The 24,784-nt window shown below is 34.4% G+C and overlaps 1 pseudogene; it reads right to left on the bottom strand.

Moving 5' to 3' along the window:
- Positions 1-13,019: 13,019 nt before the first annotated feature.
- LOC132280565 (small nucleolar RNA R71) lies at positions 13,020-13,118 on the bottom strand (annotated as a pseudogene).
- Between the last annotated feature and the right edge of the window lie 11,666 nt (positions 13,119-24,784).

Below are 24,784 nucleotides of genomic sequence, written 5' to 3'. Positions count from 1 at the left end.
TTGACATGAGCTTCAATCCAAAGCCCTTTTCCAGTTCCCTTCATGTTTTCCCCTCAACCTCTCTGTTTTTCCTCTCTCCAGACACTACGTGAATAGGGTTTTCTCAAACACTTGCAGACACATATATTATTCTATATATAGACTTTTATTTAAACCTACGTCTAATTCCAATATAACTTAAAAGTCGGCTAAACCTAACTTCTTAACATAAAACATAAAACCCTAATTCAAAGAGGTAAATAAAACAAAGAAAATAAATAAACAAATTTTATAACTACCAATTAAAAATTACCAAATATAAGCTACCAAATACACGTCAAATAAAACATCAATAATCAATTAACAATTAACTTAGAACAAACTCAATTTAAACAATTAAACTAAAATAAATACACCCTTAATTAATTAAGCAAATAATAAAAGAAAATCACCATTCATCAATTAAGAAAACAAAACACATAAGTCATATAAAAAAACAATGCAATAAAAACCAAAATTTAATTCCCATTTGAAAACTAGGGGTATTACATAAAACCCCAACATGTTTCTAAGAATCTTAACACTGTTACAAAGTTATCACATTGCCCCAATTCTGTCAATGAACCGTTAAAGGTTTGTTAAATGACTAAATTACCCTTATGATATATCACTTTATTTAAAAAAGCAAAAATCGATATTTTACAAATTACAAAATTACCCTCAAGCACAAACTTGAATATTATAATTTAGTTCAAGTCAATTTATGAATATTACATTATGTATTAAATTATAATTTAGTTCATTTAATTTAAATAAAAAATCTTTTGCAGAATTCACAATTTGGTAAACAAAAAACTAAATAAGAGATTAAAATATCATTATTTATTTTATATTTTTTTAAAATTGAACCATTTTCATACTTCAAAAAATTGACTAAAAACTACACAATTTAAATATAAAAATTGGTAAAAATTAGGATAGCTAATAATTTTTTTCAAGTATGTTTAAATTGAAAACTAATAGATTTTGGATAACCACAAAATTTTGAATAAAATTCTAATTACAAAAGTTTAATTCTTATTTTGAAAAATCGTATATATAAAAAAATGATTGATTCAAAACTAAATTGAAAGAAGATTTTCAAAGTTAGATTTATTGTATTTCTAAAAAATAAATAAAATGAAAGGCTTAATTTGTGTTTAAAAAGGAAATGCATAATTTAATGGTAAATTTTTTAAATAATTTTTTAAAATATTATTTTAATGTCTTCGGTCATTAATTATTTAAAATTTTAATTCAAACATTAAAATTCAATAATTTTCAGTAGATGAGTAAACGGTGGCTTCTATTATTTAACATGTTTAGGGGCATTTTTGGAATAATAAAAAGTGTAACAGCACATGGTTGGCACATGTTTTTGCAAGGGTAATTTTGTCACTAAAAATAATTTGCCAATCAAGCGAGCAACACACACTACTTTAACGCCCCAAACTAACAGTATTGAAGCAATGTCATAACTTTGTAATAGTGTTGGGGCTTTATGATAAAAAATTAAAAGTAGTGTGGGTTTTATGATTTTAGTTCTTCTTTTAATGAATTAATTATGTTTCGATGTGTTATATTAATTACTAAATAAATACAAATGCTCTTTCATTGATCAAAACAAGTAGTTCATATAAATAGTAAGTAATATATATAAGAAGAAGAAATAAAGTATTCATATGAATCAGGGTTGGCTCAACCATAAAACAATTAAGGCAATTGCCCCCAATACGAGAGAGGCACATATCCCATTTTATTAGTTATATACTCCATTCGTCAATATTAGAATAAATGCATATCTCATTATATTAGTCATATATTCCTATATTAGTTGTCCATCTTTGATACTCTCTCTGTCCCGAAAAGAATGTTTTTTTTTTACAGTAAAAATTTTTAAGAGGACATGAGGGCCATGTATTGTCTCTTTGGAAAGATGTAAAATATATTATTTAAAAAGGGAAAGTGAACAACTATTTTGGGACAACCGAAAAAGAAAAAATGGATATTCTTTTTGGGACAGAGGTAATATTATAAGTTTTCAAAGGACATGCAATTAATAAATTGTCCCCTCCTAAAATTTAACAACTTGTTCTTTTAAGTTTAAATATGTATATTATTAAGTTGGAATATTTTTGAAAACTTAAAAGCAATGATGAAAAAATAGCATTTATTTTGCTTTGACTTTTCAAATGGGCAATGATGGAAATATGAACTACAAAGCGAGTATTAATTTCTAAGGGTGTTGTTAATGACGTTCAACCATAATGCGATTAAGGCGATTCTATAGGCCCCCAATAGGAGTATTTATTTTAATGGATTAATTATGCTTCAGTGTATTATATTAATTACCAAATAAATACAACTACTCTTTCATAGATCAAAACAAGTAATTGATATAAATAATAAGTAATATATATAAGAAGAGAGAGATTATTTGTATGAATTAGGGCTAGCTCAACCATAAAGTAATTAAGGTGGTCGCCTAAGGCCCCCAATATGAGGAGAGACACATATCTCATTATATTAGTTATATACTCTCTCCCCAATATGAGAAAAGATACATATCTCATTATATTAGTTATATATTCCTTTCGTCCCATATTAATTGTCTAGCTTTGATTTTAAAAGTTTTCAAGGGACATGTAATTAATGAATTATTCCCTTTTAAAATTAACAACTTATTCTTTTAAGTTTAAATATGTATATTATCAAGTTAGAAGATTTTTGAAAATTTAAAGGGCAATGATGGAAAAATATTATTTATTTTACTTTGACTTTCAAACGGGCAATGATGGAAACATGGACTGCAGAACAGGTATTAATTTATTTTAAGTGTGTTGTCAATGGTTTTTTTTTTTTTTTTTGCCTTGGAAGTTTAAGCAACTGACATGTTAGGGGGTTAACTAGTGTCAAGCCTCAAACCATTGCGCTCCAAGATCCAGGAGGCATCTTACCAACGAGGCTAGAGACTTTAGTTTATGTTGTCAATGTTGTTCAACCATAATGCAATGAAGGCGGTTCCTTAGCCACCAATATAAGTATTTCTTTTAATGTATTACATATGCTTCGGTTTATTATATTAATTACCAAATAAATACAGCTGCTCTTTCATTGGTCAAAACAAGTAATTGATATAAATAATAAGTAAGAGAGATATAGTATTCATATGAATCAAGGTAAGTTCAACCATAAAGTAGTTAAGGCGATCGTCTAAGGCCCCCAAATATGGGAAGAGACACATATCTCATTATATTAGTTATATATTCCCTCCCCAATATGAGAAGAGATACATATCTCATTATATTACTTATCTACTTCTCCCATCTTATATTAGTTGTCTATTTTTCATATAAGAAGTTTTTAGGAGACATGCAATTAATCATTGTCTCATTTTTAAAATTATCAACTTGTATTTTTAAGTTTAAATATGGATATTATAAATTTGGAAGATTTTTGAAAACTTAAAGATGGAAAAATAACATTTATTTTACTATGACTTTTCCAATGGGTAATGACGGAAAGATTAACTACAGAGCGAGTAGTAATTTCTTTTAAGGGTATTGTCACAACCATTCAACCATAATGCAATTAAGGTGGTCCCCTTAAGTCCCCCAATAAGAGTATTTCTTTTTATGGATTAATTATGTTTTGGTGTATTGTATTAATTATCAAATAAATGTAATTGCTCTTCCAATGGTCAATACAAGTTTCTTTTAGTATCGCGAGCGAAAAACACCGGTATGCATATAGAGTGTACAACCCCCTATACATTGTTAAAAGTCCCTAACATTCAGTTTTGGAATAAACAAGGACCTGAATGTTGAAAAGACTAAAGCGCCCCCCTATAACTGAATAAAAAATAGGTAAAAATTTATTGAGATCCACAAAGAATTCTCTCCAAATGAATAATTAATACAAGAAATAAAAAATATTTATCTAAATATAACCATGGTAGTTTATTCATTCTCTTGAGAGGGTTTATTATACTAACATAAGAATTAAAAAATAATAAATGAAAACATAATTTTATTGAATGAGAAAAAAAAAAAAAATACACAATGATTGAAATCCTTTTGTATTTTTTTTTTTTTTTTTTGTGCTTTCTCACTTTTTTTCCCAATTTTATGTATATATTTTTTTCCCTATATATGCCCTCTTTATAGAATTTATGAGGGAGGAATTAGGAGGAAAAAATAAAACAATTTAGGAAAAATAAAAAATAAAATCTAATTTTGAATGGCGTATAAAATAAAATAAAATAATTGTGCTACAACCAAGTCTTGAATTTGAGATATCTTGTGAAGAGAGTAATGCAGTGAACCATCTCTTCTACAATGCTTCTAGTGCTTTTTTTTAGTTATAAATAATTCTCATCCTTTCTGCAACCATAAATTCTTATATTCCTATTTTTTGCTTTTTTTCTTCTCATTCTTGAATTTATATCTATAAAGCATAAAACATATATATAATAATACCAAAATAATGTAAAATACTAATAAAATATTTATTTGAGTGCATAAAATGATGGATTTTGTGCACCTATCAGTATATCGTTTTGTGGTTAAAGACAAAACCTAAAAAAGTTTGCACCTGAATTGCACGCTCATCGCCATGTGTTTCCATTTCAATGTTGAGTTCCGGTAAGGCTATAAATGAGCCAAGCTTTTGATGAACAGCTCAATCTAGACTCTTTAAGAGCTCAGTTTGTTTTCATTTCTTTAAATAAATAAGCCATACTCAACAATAATTTTTATGCTCGATTAATAAACGATTTTAACTTAATTAACCCCCCACTTGGCTCATTATTTCACTAACGCATTCATATTGCTTAAAGATGGAGCCAAAATAACCATCTCATTTATCTTAAAATTAAAATAGAATCAAACTATTAGTCTAACATTTTAATTAAAACAACTCAAGCTCACTATCCTTTCTTAAACCCAACTCCCATATGAAATAAGATTATAAGTTACCAAACCCTAATATTTTCTATCTAGGTTTATAGTCTCAAATTCAAATCCATTTGTTTCTATCTAGTTACAGTTCTCACATTTGTCAATGTTATCTTTTCTAAGTGAAATATGGAAGCATTTTAGTTACAACAATCTCATGGAGATCCAATGCATTGCCAAATGAGGAACGACAAATTACAGTGACATCGTGATAGAATGGCGATCGCCATTAATTGACTCTTGATATATATAGATAAATGCATAGATGTATAAATTATTAATAAATGGTGATATGTAAATTTATTTTCAAATCTATGAATATACACTAGTATATATAAATATCTTTTCAAATTTGTGTGTATGTAATATACACTTATATATCATTATTTAATAATTTATTTTTGATATAAAATATTAGATTCGTTAAATGACCAAAAAGACCATATTATATACACTTTGGAAAACAAGCATTTCACTCTCTTTATATCTTTTTTCCTCAATTGATATTCCCTTTTTCTACCCCACCTTGATCTCTGTACCATTACTATCATCTCTCTTTATCTTTCTTGCCAAACTCTTTCTCCCACTCTTACCAAGCTTTCACCTTGTGATTTTGAATCTTATACTAGTATGAATGGTGAGAAAAAGTAAGTACCTTGTGATTTGGGGTTTAAACACCGTTTCGGCATCGGAATTGCACGTTAATTGCCACTTATCAACGCCGTGTGTTTCGTCTTGAATGTCGAGTTCTAATAGGGCTACAAATGAACCAAACTTTCGACGAATAACATGAGGTCTGCTCGTTAAGAGCATGGTTCATGTTCATTAATTTAAATATATATATATATGAGCCAGACTCGAACACAATTTTTAAGCTCGATTAATAAACGAGTCAAAACAACCTCTACTCGGCTCGTTACTTCACGAATGTGTTCATGAACTAGCTGATAATTCACTCATTTTAAGCTCAAATATATATATATATATATTATGACATATTAATTAAAAAATAAATTTGGGCCTTAAATTACTTATAGCCCAAACAACCCAACTCATTTCTCTTAAAATTAAAATAGACACAAGTCGTTCTCTACTTTTAAATTTAAAATAGCCCAAGCCCACTATCATTTCCCAAGCTCAACTTCTATATAAGGTATAAGATTATAAGTTACCAATCCTAAATCTTTTCAACCTACATTCTCTCTAGGTTTGTCATCCCCAATTGAAGCTCCTATGCATCTCTCTAGGTACAGTCCTCTCTCTTATCAATGTTATATTCCCTAAGTGAGAAATGAAAATATTTTGGTTACAACGATTCCATGGAGATTCAGTGCATCGCTGATTGAGGGACAATAAATTATAGTGCCATCGTAATGGCATGACGATCATCACTGATTGTTTTTTGGTGTATATAGATATATGTATGCATACAGATATAAATATAAATAGGTGGTGATATATAAATTTCTTTGTAGACATGTGAATATACACTGGTATATATAAATTTCTTTTCAGATCTGTATATATAATATTTAATTATATACATAAATTTCTTTCCATAAATATGATGGAATGATGATTGCTATTGATTCCATCTTGGTATATATAGATATATGCATATTTGTATAAATTATGAATAAGTGGTTATATATAAATTTTTTTGCAGATGTGTGAATACACACAGGAAGCTCGGTGACTACTTTTAAGTCAAACTCGAACTAGGCCATGCAAAGCTCAATTCAAACATGAGACAAGCTCAAACACTTCTCACATTTGATGAACTAAGATCAAACATCCCATAACTCGGCCTGGTTTGGCTCGATTACCTCCCTGAGATATGATGCTTCTTAATCGCGCTATTGGTACAACCATTGTTTATCAGTCTGGCAATCTCGTAGCAATTAAATCGGACTCCCATAGTTATTAAATTTTTAGTGGTTTCTTCATTTTTCATATTGGTAATTAAATTGGGCTACATAAGTTGCCTTTTTTTTTTCTTTTTTATTTATTTATGTTTTCTAATGGATCTTTGGTTAAATAATGTGAATTATCTTTAAATTGAAATAATTTAGATTAAAAAATCGCCAATTTTATTTCTTGATTTGTAATTTTTTGTTCTAAACGACACGAATTCTACAGTTTTTTAGGATTTCATTTAATTAGCGTTAATTAACCCTAATCTCTACAAATTACTACTCATTTTTTATGAAATTTCTCTAATTAAGTTTAATTAGCCCTAATTTTTACAATTTAGTCTTCAATTTTTGGGAGTTTTAATTAGCGTTAATTAACCTAAATCTATACAAGTTGATTATTATTATTTTTTTTTTGAGTTTTCTTTAGTTAGGGTAAATTAAACCAATCTGTTCAAATTATGGTGCATCGGTAATTAAAAAAAATATTCGGGTTAAAATTATTAATGCATAATATTCAATTACATATTTTTAATGTGAATAATTATGAATTAAATTTTACAAATTTATTTTATTTTTATGTAATTTAATAATATGTAAAATTTATGTTGTTCTCATATATACACATACAAATATAAGAGTTTCATTGTACTTATTTCTTTTGGCCCTAAAGTTACTATTTTGGTTGCATGGTGTTAACTCAGTGAAGGTTATTTTTGTTCATTAAAATTACATAGATGGTTAAATGTGTGAATTCACAAGTCAAAAGGTTTTTAGGTTATTTTACCATGTGTAATGTGCAGTATATAATAAGGAGTGTATCTGTAAAAATAGAGCAATTGGACAACACGTGCGTCAAATTCTATCTATGAGCAATAAAGAAAAATTATAAAGAGTGTCAATGTAATTTACCCTTTATTATATATACACACGTGGATTGCACGTGCAATTTTTTTCTAGTTATTGATAAATATCTCAACATAATCTCTCATAACAATTATAATTATTACTTTTGATTAAAGAGGTCAAAATTGTCCATTAACCGTTAGTGATGGTATTATCATTCACTGAAAATAATATTGCATATATTTTTCTATATGCGTAATTTTTCTCCTTATGAAACTATGAAATTTCTAGATTATCTCTTACTTTATAATTGATTTTTAATAAGGTTGCAAGTTAGGCAGGCCCAACCCAACCTCAACCCAAAATTAGATTGGGTTGGGGAGCCCGAAGTCTACCTAAAAATGGGTTATGTCCAGAACCCAAACCCAAATATTTGGACAGGTCGGCCGGGTCAACTTTTTTCTTTTTTTAACAAATACAAATTACATGTTTGTAATTTTTAAGAAAATTTTTGCTTGGTTGCCGAGAAAATGTAAAGAATGAAAGAGATCAAATTTTAGAATCTCAGATAATTTCATTTTCAAACAACAAGAAAAAATAAATAAATAAATAAAAACGAGCTTCGTTAAGGACAACAACGCGGTTTCAAACAAAAACATTCTCTAAACCCTAATAATTCTTGTTTTCTCTAAACCTACTAAATTTCTTGCTCTTTCTTAAAATCTTCTCACCCACAGAGAGCTATGGCGGTTCATCATGTTGACCTTAATGGCAGGGTACATTGATGTTACGACACACATGGCTGATAGTGAAGAAAATCTCACTGATCAAAGACGGGATAAGATGATTTTTTATAAAGAGTTTGTGAGAGAGAGGGATGTTGCAATTGTTGTAGAGATCGAGAGAAGACTGAGTCTCTATAATCGCAACGTTCTTCTCCAACCGCTTGACATTTGCATATACGTGTGTGTGTATATATATATGGAGATTCAATAGATTGGTGAATCGATTCTTCTAAGATGGATTTTTATGTTTAAAGACGATCTTAGTAGCGCAACCTAGAGTTAACTTGTAGGAGGAAGACAATGATGAGTAGACGGAGCTCAGTAACTTGTTCATATGGTTCGGTGTACTCCCTGCGCCGGAGAAAGATGGGGAGAGAGAAAGTTAGGGTTTGTGAAAGATTTGGGTGTCTATTGATTTGGGCGAGATTGTTTAATTTGAGATTTTGGGTTGGGTGAGAATTGAACCCAACCCAATCCGAACAAGCTTGGGTTTTGATAAAACCCAACTCGATTTGAGCTCAATTTGTAAATTTAAAAGCCTAAGTTTTAAAATTTTCGAGCTTGGTTCGGGTTGGGCTGGGCTAGCCCGACCAAGTTGCACCCCTAATTTTTAATATAAAATATTAGATTCTAAATGACCAAAAAGCCCGTAGTAATTATACTTTAGAAAAGGAACATTTCACACACTCTCTTTACCTCTCAAACTCTAATATCTGTCCCATCGCCATCCTCTCTTCATCTCTCTTACCAAAATCTCTCTCTTACCAAATTCTCCCTTTGTGATATTGAATCTTATAGTAGTGCGAATAGAAAAATTGTATGTTGTAGGAGGATCAATTTGGGGTTTAAACACTAGACCTAAGAAATGTTGCTCCTGTATTGCACGTTTATCGCCACTGATCAACACTACGTACATCATTTTCACTGCCGAGTTTTGGTAGGGCTATAAATGAACTAAGATTTTGATGAACAACTCGAGCTCGACTCACTAAGAGTTCAATTCGTGTTTGTTTGTTTAAAAAATCAATTAGACTCAAACATAATTTTCAAGCTCGATTAGTACATAGGTTAAACTTAAACAACTCCCTGCTTGGCTCGTTACTTTACGAACGTGCTAATGAACAAGCTCGATAATCTACTCGTTTTGAGTTTGAATATTATATAATGACATAGTAATAAGTTTGTGCATTAAATTACTTAAAGATAAAGCCTAAACAACCCAACTCATTCCTCTTAAAATTAAAATAGACCCAAACCATTACTCTTACTCTTAAATTTAAAATAGTATAAGTCCACTATCATTTCTCAAGCCCAACTTCTATATAATATTTGATGAGCACTGAAAAGTGCGTATTTAAACTCCTTAAGCTTAGGCATTCTAGTACCTTTATCTATCTTACTTTACCGTTTTAGATTGATTTCGTATTATTTAATTTTTCAGGCACTTATTCCGAAAATAAGCTAACTCAGCCAAATAAGAGCTTAATTGAAGCAATTCTGGGATTAATCAAAGAAAGGAGCAAAGTGGAGAAAGAAAGAAGCAAATGAAGCCAAATGTGGCAAGCAGCAAAGTTTGATCGATCCAAGTTCAAGGTTCGATCGATCAAACAATGATCGATCTCAGCACTTCAAGATAGATCCAAGCCTTGACCCAAAAGTATAAAGTTCCAAAAGTTCGATCAATCCAACACCATCCTTCGATCGATCGAACACTTTTGTCCTTATTCAAATGATTGATCCTATCCACAGCTGTACCACCCACTAACTACTTTTGTCCTTTTCCCATAAATATCCCCCATAAACATCTCGGATTTGTCTTTTTTCAAAAAGCTCAGCCAGTTGGATTGACCCAGCCTAAGTTCGATCGATCTTACTTACTTTCGATCGATCCAAGTTCAAGGTTCGATCGATCGAACTTCCTACAGTGCGAAAAAGTTAAAATTCCATCTCATTGAAAGTTGTCCTTTATCCAATCATTAGGGAATAGTGTGCACGACCCCAGCTCATTTTGGGTGTCATTTTGACCTACCCATATAAGGATAAGGATTGCTTTTACAAAAGAAGAGGCCAACATTATTTTCATATCATCTCTTGGAGAGCAAGCTCAGAGGAGGAGGCTAGAGACACCATTGGAGACTCTTCATCAACAAAGAGTAGATTTCAACCATGGAATTAGCCCTTGAGGGTTGGAGCATCATCACCATGAGTGGCTAGACATCCTCTTGGGGTTAGAGTTAGCCCCAAACATGCTTTTTATATCTTAATCTTGTGTATTATTGAGGGATTAGTGTTGTAATTGATGTTTTGACACTTTGTTATATATAGATCTTGTTTATTCAATGATTTATGTGGTTTAATGCTTCCAATTGGTCATTTCATTCTATCCATATGTCTATGTATGCTAGAATAGATGTTCATGTGCTTGTCTCTAGATTTTGTGTTATTGATGCATGTTTATGTGTATTGATGCTATAGATTTGGAGATTGTCAAAACATTCTGCTTAAAATAATGCTTTTGTGATTCTCTTGATGGGTCATGCTTATCTCTTGATGGATTGTGCCTCTCCCTTAATTTATTTTCATGCTAGTAGTGTAGATGTAGTGTAGTTGTAGTGTAGTGTTAAATGGGAGGACAATCTATGCTTGTTATTTGATGATCTAAGCTTTTGAATGCAATTAGCATATGTCTCTATCTTTGGGTTATATTTGGATTATGAGCTTAATGAAAGGATTATGACTTGTTTTGATTTATTGTGCCTTTCACATGTTGTTTAGACAATATATACTTCATTGCTTAGATATATTGTGCCTTTCACATGATGTTTAGACAAAACATGCTTAACTAGTCATCCTTGCTTGTTGAATCAACCAAATTCACACACACCAATATTGCAACACACCATTTGCCCTCATTAATCACTTGTCAATAATATAGAAATGCATTGCTTGGTGGTGATCTCTAAACCCCAAGATCTCTCTCTCTCTCTTACTTACTCTTAATTGCACTCTTTTGCTATTACTTAGTTTAATTTAGTTGCTCTTTAATCAACCAACCAACCAATTGTTTGATCACTCGACCTACTAGCCCTAATTGTGATTCCACGACATTGTTCGATCCTCATAATCCCTTGGGACGATCCCTACTCACTCTTGCTACGTTAGTAGTAGTGATTTTTATAAATTTAAACTTGACCAAAAAGGCTTTTCTTGAATTGCACATTCACCACATCAATTTTGGTGTACAAAGAACGGCTATCACCGCGTCAAATTTTGGCGCCGTTGCCGGGGATTTGTTGATTAGATTTGGCAACGTCGGATTTGTGGAATTGATTAGGATTAGTACTCTTTTGATCGTATCTTTACTTTATTTTTATTTTTCTTTTTGGTTATTTATTGTGTTATTCTTACTTAACTAGGTACATTGTTAGAGAAGAAGCAAGCAAAGGAGCCATCAAGCATTCAATTGAAGCAAGCAAAGAAAGCAAAAAGCTAAAAATTCTAAAATTGCTAAGTCGAGCTTTAAAATTGGGAGTTGAAGGGTTAAAGGACCTTTGTGAGATTTTCTTTACTCAATCCCTTAGTTAAATCGTCGGCCCACGTGGAGACTTATTTTTAATTGTCTTGCATCATTATTGTTAAAGTATGGGAGTATGAATTAAATGTTTGTGGAAGAAGTCTAATTGCATTGTTGTGAAGGCATAGTGTTTGTCATTCTTGCATTGTTGTGAAGGCATAGTGTTTGTCATTCTTTGTGTTTGTTGTGCTTTGTATTGTGTATGCATGGGCGTTGTTCATTGAGACCAACTCTTGTCCCTCTTGATTTGCATTTGAATCTATCGTTAGAAATCCTAGGGGAAGAGGAAGTTCAAATAGAGCCAATCTTTCAATGGATGACCATAATGATAATCATGTTGAGGACATTGGTCACATAGACCAACAAGGTATCCTTCATCCCAATGTGCACAATGAGAATATACAAGTACCATTAGGCATGCCTAGGCTATTCATTCACCAACCACCACAACAACAAGGCCAAGTTCCATATGGAATGCCAAGGCCAATGTATGCTCCACAACCTCCCATCAACAATCAAGGAATTCAAAACCAAGGTGTTCATGTTGCACCTCAAGTAGCTAATCCACCTCTTGCTTTAAGAGACCATTATGTGCCTAATGAGTATAATGCACCTACATGCATCCAATTGCCTCCATTTAGAGCACATCATTATGAAATTAAGCCACAAACCATTTAAATGCTTCCTAACTATCATGGACTTCCAAGTGAAGAACCTTACAAGCATTTGGATGAGTTTCTTGAAGTATGTTCCACCGTAAAATATACGGACATGCCGGAAGAGGTTTTAAGACTCAAACTTTTTCCATTCACCTTAAAAGACAAGGCAAAGTATTGGTTTAACAATCTTAGGCTTTTTTCAATCACTTCTCGGGCTAACAAGAGTTCTTGAAGAAATACTATCCGGTTTCTAAGACCAATGCCATGAGGACCTCAATTTGAGAATTTTCACATGGGGATGGAGAAACATTTCATGAGGAATGGGAACGCTTCAATGAATTGCTTAGGAAGTGTCCACATCATGACATGCCCAAATGGCAATTAGTTTAATACTTCTTTGAGAGCTTATCGGACAACTATAAGGGTATGGTTGATGCTTCCATGGGTGGCTCATACATTGATAGGCATGAGGATGACGTGTGGCGTCTCTATGAAAGCATGAGCGAAAATTCTTTGCATAGAACACTATCCTCCAAGAATGGTAGAAATTCACAAGGTAGGAAGAGTGTTGGCTTACATCAAGTCGAACATTCAAATGAAATAGCCACCGAAATGAATTCTTTGTCTCAAAGGTTTGATCAATTTTTTATTATTCAAAACTCGGCGAACCAAGTATCTTCTTTCCCTAACCATTCTCATCGTGCATCAAATGAAACATGAATGACTTGTTCTAGTGTTCTTCATTCTACTTCTCATTGTCCTCACGGACAAATGCAAAATGAACCTAATGAATAAGTCAATGCGGCTTTTGTGAACCAAGGGAACAATCCTTATGGTACTCAATATAATCCAAGTTGGAGGAATCATCTGAATTTCTTTTGGAAAAACTAAGGAGAGGGCTCAAACCCTTCCCAAGGCGGTTTTCAAGGGAAGTACATTCCACCTCCACTTCAAAACCAAGGATCCCTAGGTTATAGACCCTATTAATCACAAGGGAATCAATTTGCTAATTCTCATTTTCCCAACCAATCCTATTCCCAAGGAAATACTAGAAGTCCTGCATTTGAAGAGAAAGTTTTGAATGTTTTGGGCATTTTAGAGGCTAACACTCAATTGCTTCATTCTCACTCTCAATCTATTGCGAAGCTAGAAACCCAAGTAGGGCAAATAGTAAGCACTCTCAATGCAAGAGAGAAGGGAAAGATGCCTATAAATGCCCCACCTAAGCAACAATGTGTTGTGGAAACCCATTCCTCATCGGAAGGCCACACCATTAAACATGTTAATACGATGACTACCTTGCGGAGTGGTAGGATTGTGGACAATCAAGTTGGAATGTCTAATGAAGAGAGTGAACCGGTACAACCTCAAGTTTTCACCCATCCCATTTCACATCCCATTCCTCCTTCATTGCATATACATGATCTTGTAAATAAGAAAATTTTAAAAGATGTGTTTGAAAAAGAAGTTTTGAAAAATGATGTTGAAAAGGTTTTATTGAAAAATGATTTGAAAACTTCTTGTGTTGAAGAGAGTTCAAAAGAAAATTTTGAAAAAGTGTTTGAACCAAAGGTTCCATTTCCGGATGCCTTAAAAGGATCCATTTCAAAAGATCAGCAAAAGGCAAAAACCAATGAAATCATGGAAATGTTTAGGCAAGTGAAAGTTAATCTTCCACTATTGGATGCTTTCGACTTATGCCAAATTCTTGAAAGACTTGTGCAACCAAAAGCGGAAGAACAAGAGCCAAGTACCAAGAAAAGTGGTTTTGACCGAGCAAGTAAGCTCAATTTTGCAACATAACACTCTTCCAAAGTTTAAGGACCCCGGTTCACCCACTACATCATGCATTATTGGTGATCATATCATTAATCGGGCGCTTCTTGACTTAGGAGCAAGTGTTAACCTTCTTCCATACTCGGTTTATGTCAAATTTGGCTCAGGTGAATTAAAACCAACGTCGGTAGTTTTGCAACTTACCGACCAATCCATTAAGAAGCCTAGGGGTATAATTGAGGATGTTTTGATAAGGATTGACAAATTCTTTTTCCCGGTTGATTTCGTTGTCATAGACACGGAACTGGTTCCCAATCCTAAGAGCCAAATTCCCGTTATCCTTGGTCGTCCTTTCTTGGCAACCGCTAATGCCAACATCAATTGTAGGATGGGGATAATGAAGATTTCATTTAGCCACATGAAGGTGAAGTTGAATATCTTTAATCTCACACCCAATTCATTTGACAAATATGAAGGAGAAGTTAATGTTGTAGATGAATGTCATGATCTTCAATGCCAAGGAATTGAGCTTTTGTGTAAAACCAAAACTTCTAAAAGATCATCTTTAACCTTGCATTCTAAAAGTCTTGTTTCAAATTCTTGCGTTGAAAGGGCATGGAAGCCTAAAGGTTGTAATTGCATAGACAAGGGACCAAAGACTTCTTTTGAGCTTAATCCAACAAGTTCTTCAAAAAACCATTTGTTGGATGGAGTTCAAAGCATCTATCGCCCCAACAAGGAAGGGATGCATTATAAGATCTTTGATCCGGGCTAAAAGAGCCCAATGTCTTGCTAGAGACGTTAAAGACTAGCAAAAGCATTCGTAGGGTGTCAAAACCTAATTCCTTCCCCATTTCTATCTTTCATTTCATTTCTTGCGAAGTCTAGATACTTGTTTTTGGTTCATATGCATTTCAAGGAACTTTGGTGAGAAATGCATAAGCTTTCATGTCATTATTGAGCATTCTTCAAAGATCGATCGATCTCAAACTTGAGTTCTATTGATCGAACTCTTCTTTGCATCCAACACTTAGAAAATTTTTCGACCTGCAGAAACCTGCATTCAAATCACCTCTCTGTCCCATTGTTCGAACCAACTCCAAGATCGATCAAGAGACCTTCGATCGATCCAACTTCCAAGTTCGATCGATCTCATGACTCAACACTTAGAAAAATTTTGAGCCTACATCAACCTGTATATTTCAGCTCTTTGTCTAATCGTTCGAAACATTCCAAGATCGATCTAAAAGTCCTTTGATCGATCCAACTTCCCAGTTCGATCGATCTCATGTTCCAACACTTAGCCAAATTTTTGAACCAAAAACCTGTATATTTTTGCTCTCTGTCTGATCGATCGAACTTTTGTTTCGATCGATCTCAATCTTCATTTCACTATTTTAACTTTATTTTGATTTTTCAAATTTTCAAAATCCAAAAATATTTTCATTTTTATTTTATTTTTATTATTTTATTTTATTTCATTTTACTTTATTTTATTTATTTTATTACATTTTCAAAAATCCCAAAATATCTTAATTAAATTTTAATTATTAAGTGTTTATTTAAAATAAAAAAATAAAAAAAAAAACTTTGAAGAGAGTTCATCAAAGTTCGATCGATCACATTTGAGTTCGATCGATCGAACGCTGTCGGGAATGTTTTTTAAAAATAGAATCAAGGGTTTTTAGATCGATACCTTAGGTCGATCCAACCCTCTCAAACCCTATCCCTCACTCCCTCTCTGCGCCGCTGTGAGCCTCAACCATCTTTATCATCTCCGGCGTATTTTCCGGCGAAACACAATGAGCTTTGACTCTCTTTCTCTCTCTTGCATTTCGGATCTCACCCCCTCTTCGCATCCACTTCTCTCATTCGGTTGAGGTAAGATCCGAAGCACCATAGTTGATTACAAACTTCAATCTCATGTATCTATGCTTTATATGCTGAATCCATGTCATTTTCATGATCAAATCCTCTATGGTTGAAGCTTGAAGAACATTTGTATATATTTGTATATATGCATATATATTTTTGTATTTTGATTCGATTTGGAAGGATGGGCCATGATTGGGTGTTAGAAATTGTTGATTTATTGTGTTGATGGGCCCACGAACACGTTCGTGTGGGCCCCATGTTTCCAAGGTCACAGATCTGTGACCTTTGGGTTTTCATCGTCGCACAATTCGATCGATCGAACTAGTATCTCCGATCGATCGAACTCATGTCTTAGATCGATCGAAGTAGTGAGATCGATCTCACTTACTTTCGATCGATCCAACTTTTGTGATCAATCTCACTTCTTTTATGATCGATCGAATTTCACAGATCTCACACACACACTTCATTCATCATATCCCATGTTCATGTTCATGCTATCATGATCGAATTTCACATTAGATGCATTTCATACTTACATTGTTTAGCATGTTTCATATTCTACCACTTGATTCATGTCATATTTGTTTTGTCTATTTTACTTGACATACATGATTCTATTTCGTGCTTTTAAATTTCTTATTGTGGCACTAACTCCCATTGCAAGTTTTTGTTTTTCTTTTTGCAGGCCATGGTAAAGAGGAAGACCGTTGCCAACAGGCAACACGGGCCCACCCGCCATACTAGGACACAAACAGAGGAGCCATATCGGGAGCCAACATAGGCTACCCTGCCTCAGTTACCATCTCATGAGCCTGAGGATAACCACACACCATCCACTTCTACAGCTCAGCCAGCTCATCTACGGCGTGATAGGCCCACGCCTCGATATGCACACATGACACTCGACCATGAGTCAGAGTTTTACACGGCCTTCTTCTCTCGATCGGTGCTGACCCAATCCGCCTACCAGGATATTATTCAGAGGGGCCTAGTCGCTATTCTTACCCCCGTTACAGAGCCGGTCTACCCACGGCTGGTTCGGTTGTTCTACCAGAACCTCCGACCATCGCCGCGTACCACAGCCGAGATGGTCACTTCTATCGGTGGCCATCCGATCACCATTACAGTGGACACTTTAGCCTGCTCTTGCCACTATCCACACAGATATCCTCCAGAGCTCCAGGACACATATCCGAGGCTATTCAGGCCTTCATATGTCGACATGGCAGTTTCACTCACAGGTCACCATGCCAGTGGCGAGACTTTTGCCACCCGGACATACCTCCCAGACGACCTATGGTTTACTGATTCTGTCCTTTACTGGAATATCTACATGGCGGGGCACAAGATTCAGAAGAGGGGCGATTATCTGACAACCCTTTACTCTTTCTACACCGGGCACTGGGTGTCAATTCCCGCGCTCATCTGGAGCGTGATGAGGAAGCTGTATGACGAGTACATCAGCAAGGAGACGCCCGGACGGGCTAAGTCTCTTCCTTTCAGCCACCTCATCACTCAGATTCTCATTGACAAGCGCTATCCCATCCATCCTCGGGAGCACCCCGAAAGAGGTTCCTGTCACTTCCTCAGGAAGGACTGGAACAAGACCTACCACTCCGTTATTACCAGGTTGCAGGACCACGCAGTATTGGCTGCAACAGAGTTGGAGCTGGAGAAGGCACAGGTATAGGCATAGGCACCGGCAGAGGCAGCAGCAGCACATCCCGCAGCGAACGACGCACCAGTCGATCCAGCTGTCGAGCATTTAGACATCGACTTAGAGCACCCTGCAGACGATGTAAAGTAGGACTCTCCAGCCAGGTCGCCCATTCATGAGCAGGAGCAGACTCAGGAGCTTTCTTCTGATTCATCTATGCCTGAGACTCCAGATATGACCCCCCGCTTTGGAGTACGTCTGCAGACGCTCGAGGATGCTATTGTTACCATTCGAGCTGACCTTACAACCCACGAGCTGAGTTGGCTGCCTTCCGCACAGATGTCGCAACCATGTTCAGAGATTTATCCAGAGACATCCGCAGAGCCAGACCTGCCCGTCCTACCTCATCTTCCTGAGCTCCCAGTCTTTTCTATCTTTTGATCCCTCTCTCCTGTTGATATTTTATTATTGTCACTGTATTATTTTTACAGCCGGTCTGTCGGCTTTGATATTTTTGTTGTACATGCACCTTATCCGTTTTATATATATCTATTTTTGCTATGGATGTCATATGATTATATTATCATATCTGTATGTTTGACTCCATCAGGTGCATCACAGTGACTTCAGTGAGAGAGTGCTACCCAATTTCCAGGACCACCCTTATACCTTTCTCATTTCGTTATCTGTTTATCCCATTTACACTTGCATGACCACTGTGCACTGATTATCCCATTTTGTTATTTAATAAGTTTATCCAAGTGCCAATTTTCAGGACCACAGTTCATCCCAAGTTTGGGGGGGCCATGCCACCCACTTCGGATACTTCAGTCCCGATCATTCTTGCTTAGTTGTACTGGTATACTCTTTCCTTTGTTCTTTTTGAACATTGAGGACATTGTGCAATTTAAGTTTGGGGGGAATGGTGCTCTACAGTGTTAGTTTTAAATTCAAATTTTTAGCATGACTTATGTATTTGAGAGATATTTCTATGATTGGTCTATATCTAGCTATGATTTTGATCTTTTGAGGACTATATTGCTTAAAATTTAAAAATTGCTTGACTTGAGAGTCCAATACTCCTTGTATGCCTTATGAATGCCATTTAGTTTTAAATTTTTGGAAAGATTGATATTTTGCTTGCATTTGTAGTCCACATCATCTTGATTTTGTGATTATTTTGAGATTCATTCAAGTATTCTACACTAGCACCGGCGCACACTAGCATTCATTTATGGGGTACATGTTTTGTTGACTATTGAATTGGTTATATCCCAATTGAGCTAGTAGTGCATTAAAAGCTTTCATTCTTGATAAAGGTGGATAACAACCTTTTTTCACTAAGTAGCGGGGATTCTAGCCTCATCAAGCACTGAACTTCTCGCACTGAAAGGTGGAGGGCCCAAACTCTAGGTTAATAATTGTATTCTAAAAAAAAAAAAAAAAAAAGAAGAAGGAAGCAAAAGCAATAAAAGTGAGGATTTCTCCCAAAAAGGTGAGAAGTAGGAAATTATTAGATGGTTGTTGTCTTAATTTGTAGCCTAGTTGATTTAAGCTTGTAAGTCCGTAGGGGTATTTGAATACCTAATGCCCTAAAGTCGTCTGATTTGGGAGTCATTGACCTAACGTTCGACCTCATGAATCGCTAGAAAGCTTAATAGATCAATACATTGCACTATACTTCTATCTTTGATCCTCTATATATATATATATATATATATATATGAGTGAAAAGAATAAGCGCACCTAGATGAATAAAGCTTTAATAAAAGGTTCACTTTTTGTCTTGATGATCGGTACTAGATTTGTGTACTAGTTTGAGGGTAATGATGTGATTAATTCTTTAGTTGGCTTAGATAGCAACACATTTGATGCCGGTCTACTCAAAAGGATTCTAGAGTTGTTTGGATTTGTATAATCATTTTCTTGATGTGTGGAGGACCATACTTGCTTGTTTGATGTTGAAATTTTGGGAGATTGCTTAGAAAGGGTTGAAAAATTGCATACTTGAGGTAGTTTTCTCCCAATGCTTGTTTGCAATATTGGTGCCTCTTTTGAAAGAATGAGCTTAATGTTTGTGGGTACCATTTCTGGTAACCCTCACGAGACTTCACTCGTCCACTAGAGGTAACCTAGGGGTTTAAAAGGCTTGTAGCATATGCTAAATGCAATCGTGTTCCCTACGAAAGTGGCGTTATCCATTTATTGTTTTATAGATTCATACTCGTATAGTTGTTTATTTCATTCCTTTTCTTTCTAGTTCATTGCTAGGGACTAACAATATTTAAGTTTGGGGGTGTGATGAGCACTGAAAAGTGCGTATTTAAACCCCTTAAGCTTAGGCATTCTAGTACCTTTATCTATCTTACTTTACTGTTTTAGATTGATTTCGTATTATTTCCTTTTTCAGGCACTTATCCCAAAAATAAGCTAACTCAGCCAAATAAGAGCTTAATTGAAGCAATTCTGGGATTAATCAAAGAAAGGAGCAAAGTGGAGAAAGAAGGAAGCAAATGAAGCCAAAGGTGGCAAGCAGCAAAGTTCGATCGATCCAAGTTCAAGGTTCGATCGATCGAACAATAATCGATCTTAGCACTTCAAGATAGATCCAAGTCTTGACCCAAAAGCATAAAGTTCCAAAAGTTTGATCGATCCAACACCATCCTTCAATCAATCGAACACTTTTGTCCTTATTCAAATGATTGATCATATCCACAGCTGTACCACCCACTAACTACTTTTGTCATTTTCCCATAAATATCCCCCATAAACATCTCGGATTTGTCTTTTTCCAAAAAGCTCAGCCAGTTGGATCGATCCAGCCTAAGTTCGATCGATCTCACTTACTTTCGATCGATCCAAGTTCACGGTTCAATCGATCGAACTTCCTACAGTGCGAAAAAGTTAAAATTCCATCTCATTAAAAGTTGTCCTTTATCCAATCATTAGGGAATAGTGTGCACAACCCCAGCTCATTTTGGGTGTCATTTTGACCTACCTATATAAGGATAAGGATTGCTTTTACAAAAGAGGAGGCCAACATTATTTTCATATCATCTCTTGGGGAGGAAGCTTAGAGGAGGAGGAGGCTAGAGACACCATTGGAGACTCTTCATTAACAAGGAGCAGATTTCAACCATGGAATTAGCCCTTGAGGGTTGGAGCATCATCACCATGAGTGGTTAGACATCCTCTTGGGGTTAGAGTTAGCCCCAAGCATGCTTTCTATATCTTAATCTTGTGTATTATTGAGGGATTAGTGTTATAATTGATGTTTTGACACTTTATTATATATAGATCTTGTTTATTCAATGATTTATGTGGTTTAATGCTTCCAATTGGTCATTTCATTCTATCTTTATATCTATGTATGCTAGAATAGATGTTCATGTGCTTATCTGTAGATTTTGTGCTATTGATGCATGTCTATGTGTATTGATGCTATAGATTTGGAGATTGTCAAAACATTGTGCTTAAAAGAATGCTTTTGTGATTCTCTTGATGGTTCGTGCTTATCTCTTGATGGATTGTGCCTCTCCCTTAGTTTATTTTTATGCTAGTAGTGTAGATGTAGTATAGTTGTAGTGTAGTGTTAAATGGGAGGACAATCTATGCTTGTTGTTTGATGATCCAAGCTTTTGAATGCAATTAGCATATGTCTCTATCTTTGGGTTATATTTGGATTGTGAGCTTAATGAAAGAATTATGACTTGTTTTGATTTATTGTGCCTTTTACATGTTGTTTAGACAACATATGCTTCATTGCTCAGATATATTGTGCCTTTCACATGATGTTTAGACAATACATGCTTAACTAGTCATCCTTGCTTGTTGAATCAACCAAATTAACACACACCAATATTGTAACACACCATTTGCCCTCATTAATCACTTGTCAATAATATAGAAATGCATTGCTTGGTGGTAATCTCTAAACCCCCAGATCTCTCTCTCTCTCTTACTTACTCTTAATTGCACTTTTTTGCTATTACTTAGTTTAATTTAGTTACTCTTTAATCAACCAACCAACCAATTGTTTGATCACTCGACCTACTAACCCTAATTGTGATTCCACGACATTACTCGATCCTCATAATCCCTTGGGACGATCCCTACTCACTCTTGCTACGTTAGTAGTAGTTGTGGTAGTGGTTTTTATAAATTTAAACTTGACCAAAAAGGCTTTTCTTGAACCGCACATTCACCACATCAATTTTAGCGTACAAGGAACGGCTATCACCGCGTCAATATTATAAGCTACCAAAACCAAATATGTTAACCTACATTCTTTTTAAGTTTCCCATCCCAAATTGAAACCCCTTTGCCTTTCTCTAACTCAATTCTCTCTCTTATCAATGTTATCTTCCCTATTTGAGATGGAAGCATGTTGGTTACAGCGATCTCATGGAGATCTAATGCATTGCCGATTGAGGGACGATAAAGTATAGTGGCATCATGATAGAATGACAATCGCTGCTGATTGCCTCCTGGTATATATAGATGTATGCATACATGTATGAATTATGAATAGATGGTTATATAAAAATTTCTTTGTAGATATGTGAATATACACTAGTATATATAAATTCCTTTCCAGATCTGTGATGAAATGATGATCGCCAATTATTGCCGCCCTGTATATATAGATTTATGGATACATATATGAGTTATGAATCGGTGATTATATATAAATCTATTTGTTGATCTGTTGATATACACTGGTATATATAAATTCCTTTCCACATCTGTTATGGAAGGATGATCGCCACTAATTGCCTCCTGGTACATGACGACGGCCGTTCCAATACGCCAAACTAAATGTAGTGAATGTGTGGTTCAAGAAAAGCCTTTTATGTCAAATTTAAATTTATAAAAACCACTACCAACACCACTACTAACGTAGCAAGAGTGAGTAGGGATCGTCCCAAGGGATTATACGTGTTGGAATTTTAACTTCGACTCTAGCGTACCAAATGATTGCAAAAGAGAGTTGGGTTGGTTGATTACTTCTAGAAAAGAATTAATTAAAATGCAATAAAAAATAAAACTAAGTAGAGATAGGAATTTAAGAGAAGAGAAGAGAGGACTTAGGGTATTGGAATCACCCCTAAGCTCATGTAATTAACCACTTGCTTTCCATTAATGGGGAATACATTGTTGTGAACAAAATTGGTTCGACTAGCAAAGGTGACTCAACAAGTGTATAATGTCTAAACAACATGTGAAAGGCCACAATATATCTATTGGAAAAGGAATATATTGTCTAGACAACATGTAAAGAGAACAAAATATCAAATCAAGTCATTAAACATTTCATTAAGCTCATAGTCCAAATAATTCACAAGGATGACTTAGTTAAATATGTATTGTCTAAACATCATGTGAGAGGCCACAATATATCTATTGGGAGGGGAATAAATTGTCTAAACACATGTGAAAGATACAACATATCATAACTAGTCATTAATCCTTCATTAAGCTCAAAATTCCATTACACCACAATATTAGAGCATATGCTTCTTGCATTCAAAAACATGGAACATCAAAGAACAAGCATGAATTGTCTTCCCCATCTAACACTACACTACAACTACACTACTAGCATGAAAATAAACTAAGGGAGAGGTATAATCCATCAAGGAATAAGTATGAACCATCAAGAGACATAACAAGAGCATTCCATTAAGCACTAATGTCTAGCCATCACTAGATTTTCAATCAATCACACATAGATATGCAATTAATATAGAAAAACTAGTGTAGAGATCAATTCCCCAAATAATCACACATAAGACAGCATATAATTAAAATAGAGAATCAGTGGAAGAATTAACCCATATGAATCATGTGAGACATAATTCCTAATTTAATCACACATAGACATGTAAATAAACTAGAGAATTAATAGGAAGAATTAGACCATGAAAATCATAGAAATATACCAAGATTCATGACATTCACAAAGCTAGAACACTAATCACAATAATATATATAAAAATTCCCAAAAATAGAAATACAAGGGTTTAGATTACACAAGACTTAGGGCTCATCCAAGCCCTAAGTGTAGATCTAGTCAATCATGGAAGAGGTGGATGTAGTCATGGAATCAAGCTCCAAACATGGCTCAATCTTCTTCTTCCTCTTCTTCTTCTTCTTCTTCTTCTTCTTTTAAGCTCTAGAGATGGAGAGATAGTAGATTTAGAGATGTGTTCTTGAGATGTGCCTCCACTTCTCTCTTTTCTTCTAACCCTAATCTCTAACTTTTCTAGAGAAATAAAAATTACAATGTAGAAAATAGAAATGATAAAAAAGCCTAAAGAATCCTCTTTTTACAAATGGGTTGCTTCCCTTTATATAGAAGGTCCTTTTCTTAGTCACTAAGTCTAGAATATATGCCCAAAAATATCTAATCCCGTAACTTTTTGGTAGGTGAACTTTTGGGCGCGCACGAAAAAAGTGACAGCTTGCTGCCAGCATGTCCAGTTCGATCGATCCAACTTATTTTCGATCGATCCAACTTTTTCGATCGATCCAATTTATTTTTCGATCGATCCAACTTTTCTGATCGATCCAACTTTTCAGCTTTTCAGTATCAGCTTCTTTTTGCTCCAAATCAGCCTCTTTTTGCTCCGGATCATCGCTAAGACTTAGTTTGACTCCAAAAAGGCCTTAAGAACTCATTTTTAGCCCATTTTAACATTATTGACCTGAAATAGACAAAAA

The sequence above is a fragment of the Cornus florida genome, unplaced genomic scaffold, assembly GCF_030987335.1.
Source record: "Cornus florida cultivar Cherokee Brave unplaced genomic scaffold, ASM3098733v1 CherokeeBrave_3.0.0_Hap2_Chr10, whole genome shotgun sequence".
NCBI classification, from domain to species: domain Eukaryota; kingdom Viridiplantae; phylum Streptophyta; class Magnoliopsida; order Cornales; family Cornaceae; genus Cornus; species Cornus florida.
Note: the sequence above shows the minus strand (reverse complement) of the source record. Positions and strands in the feature narration are given on the sequence as shown.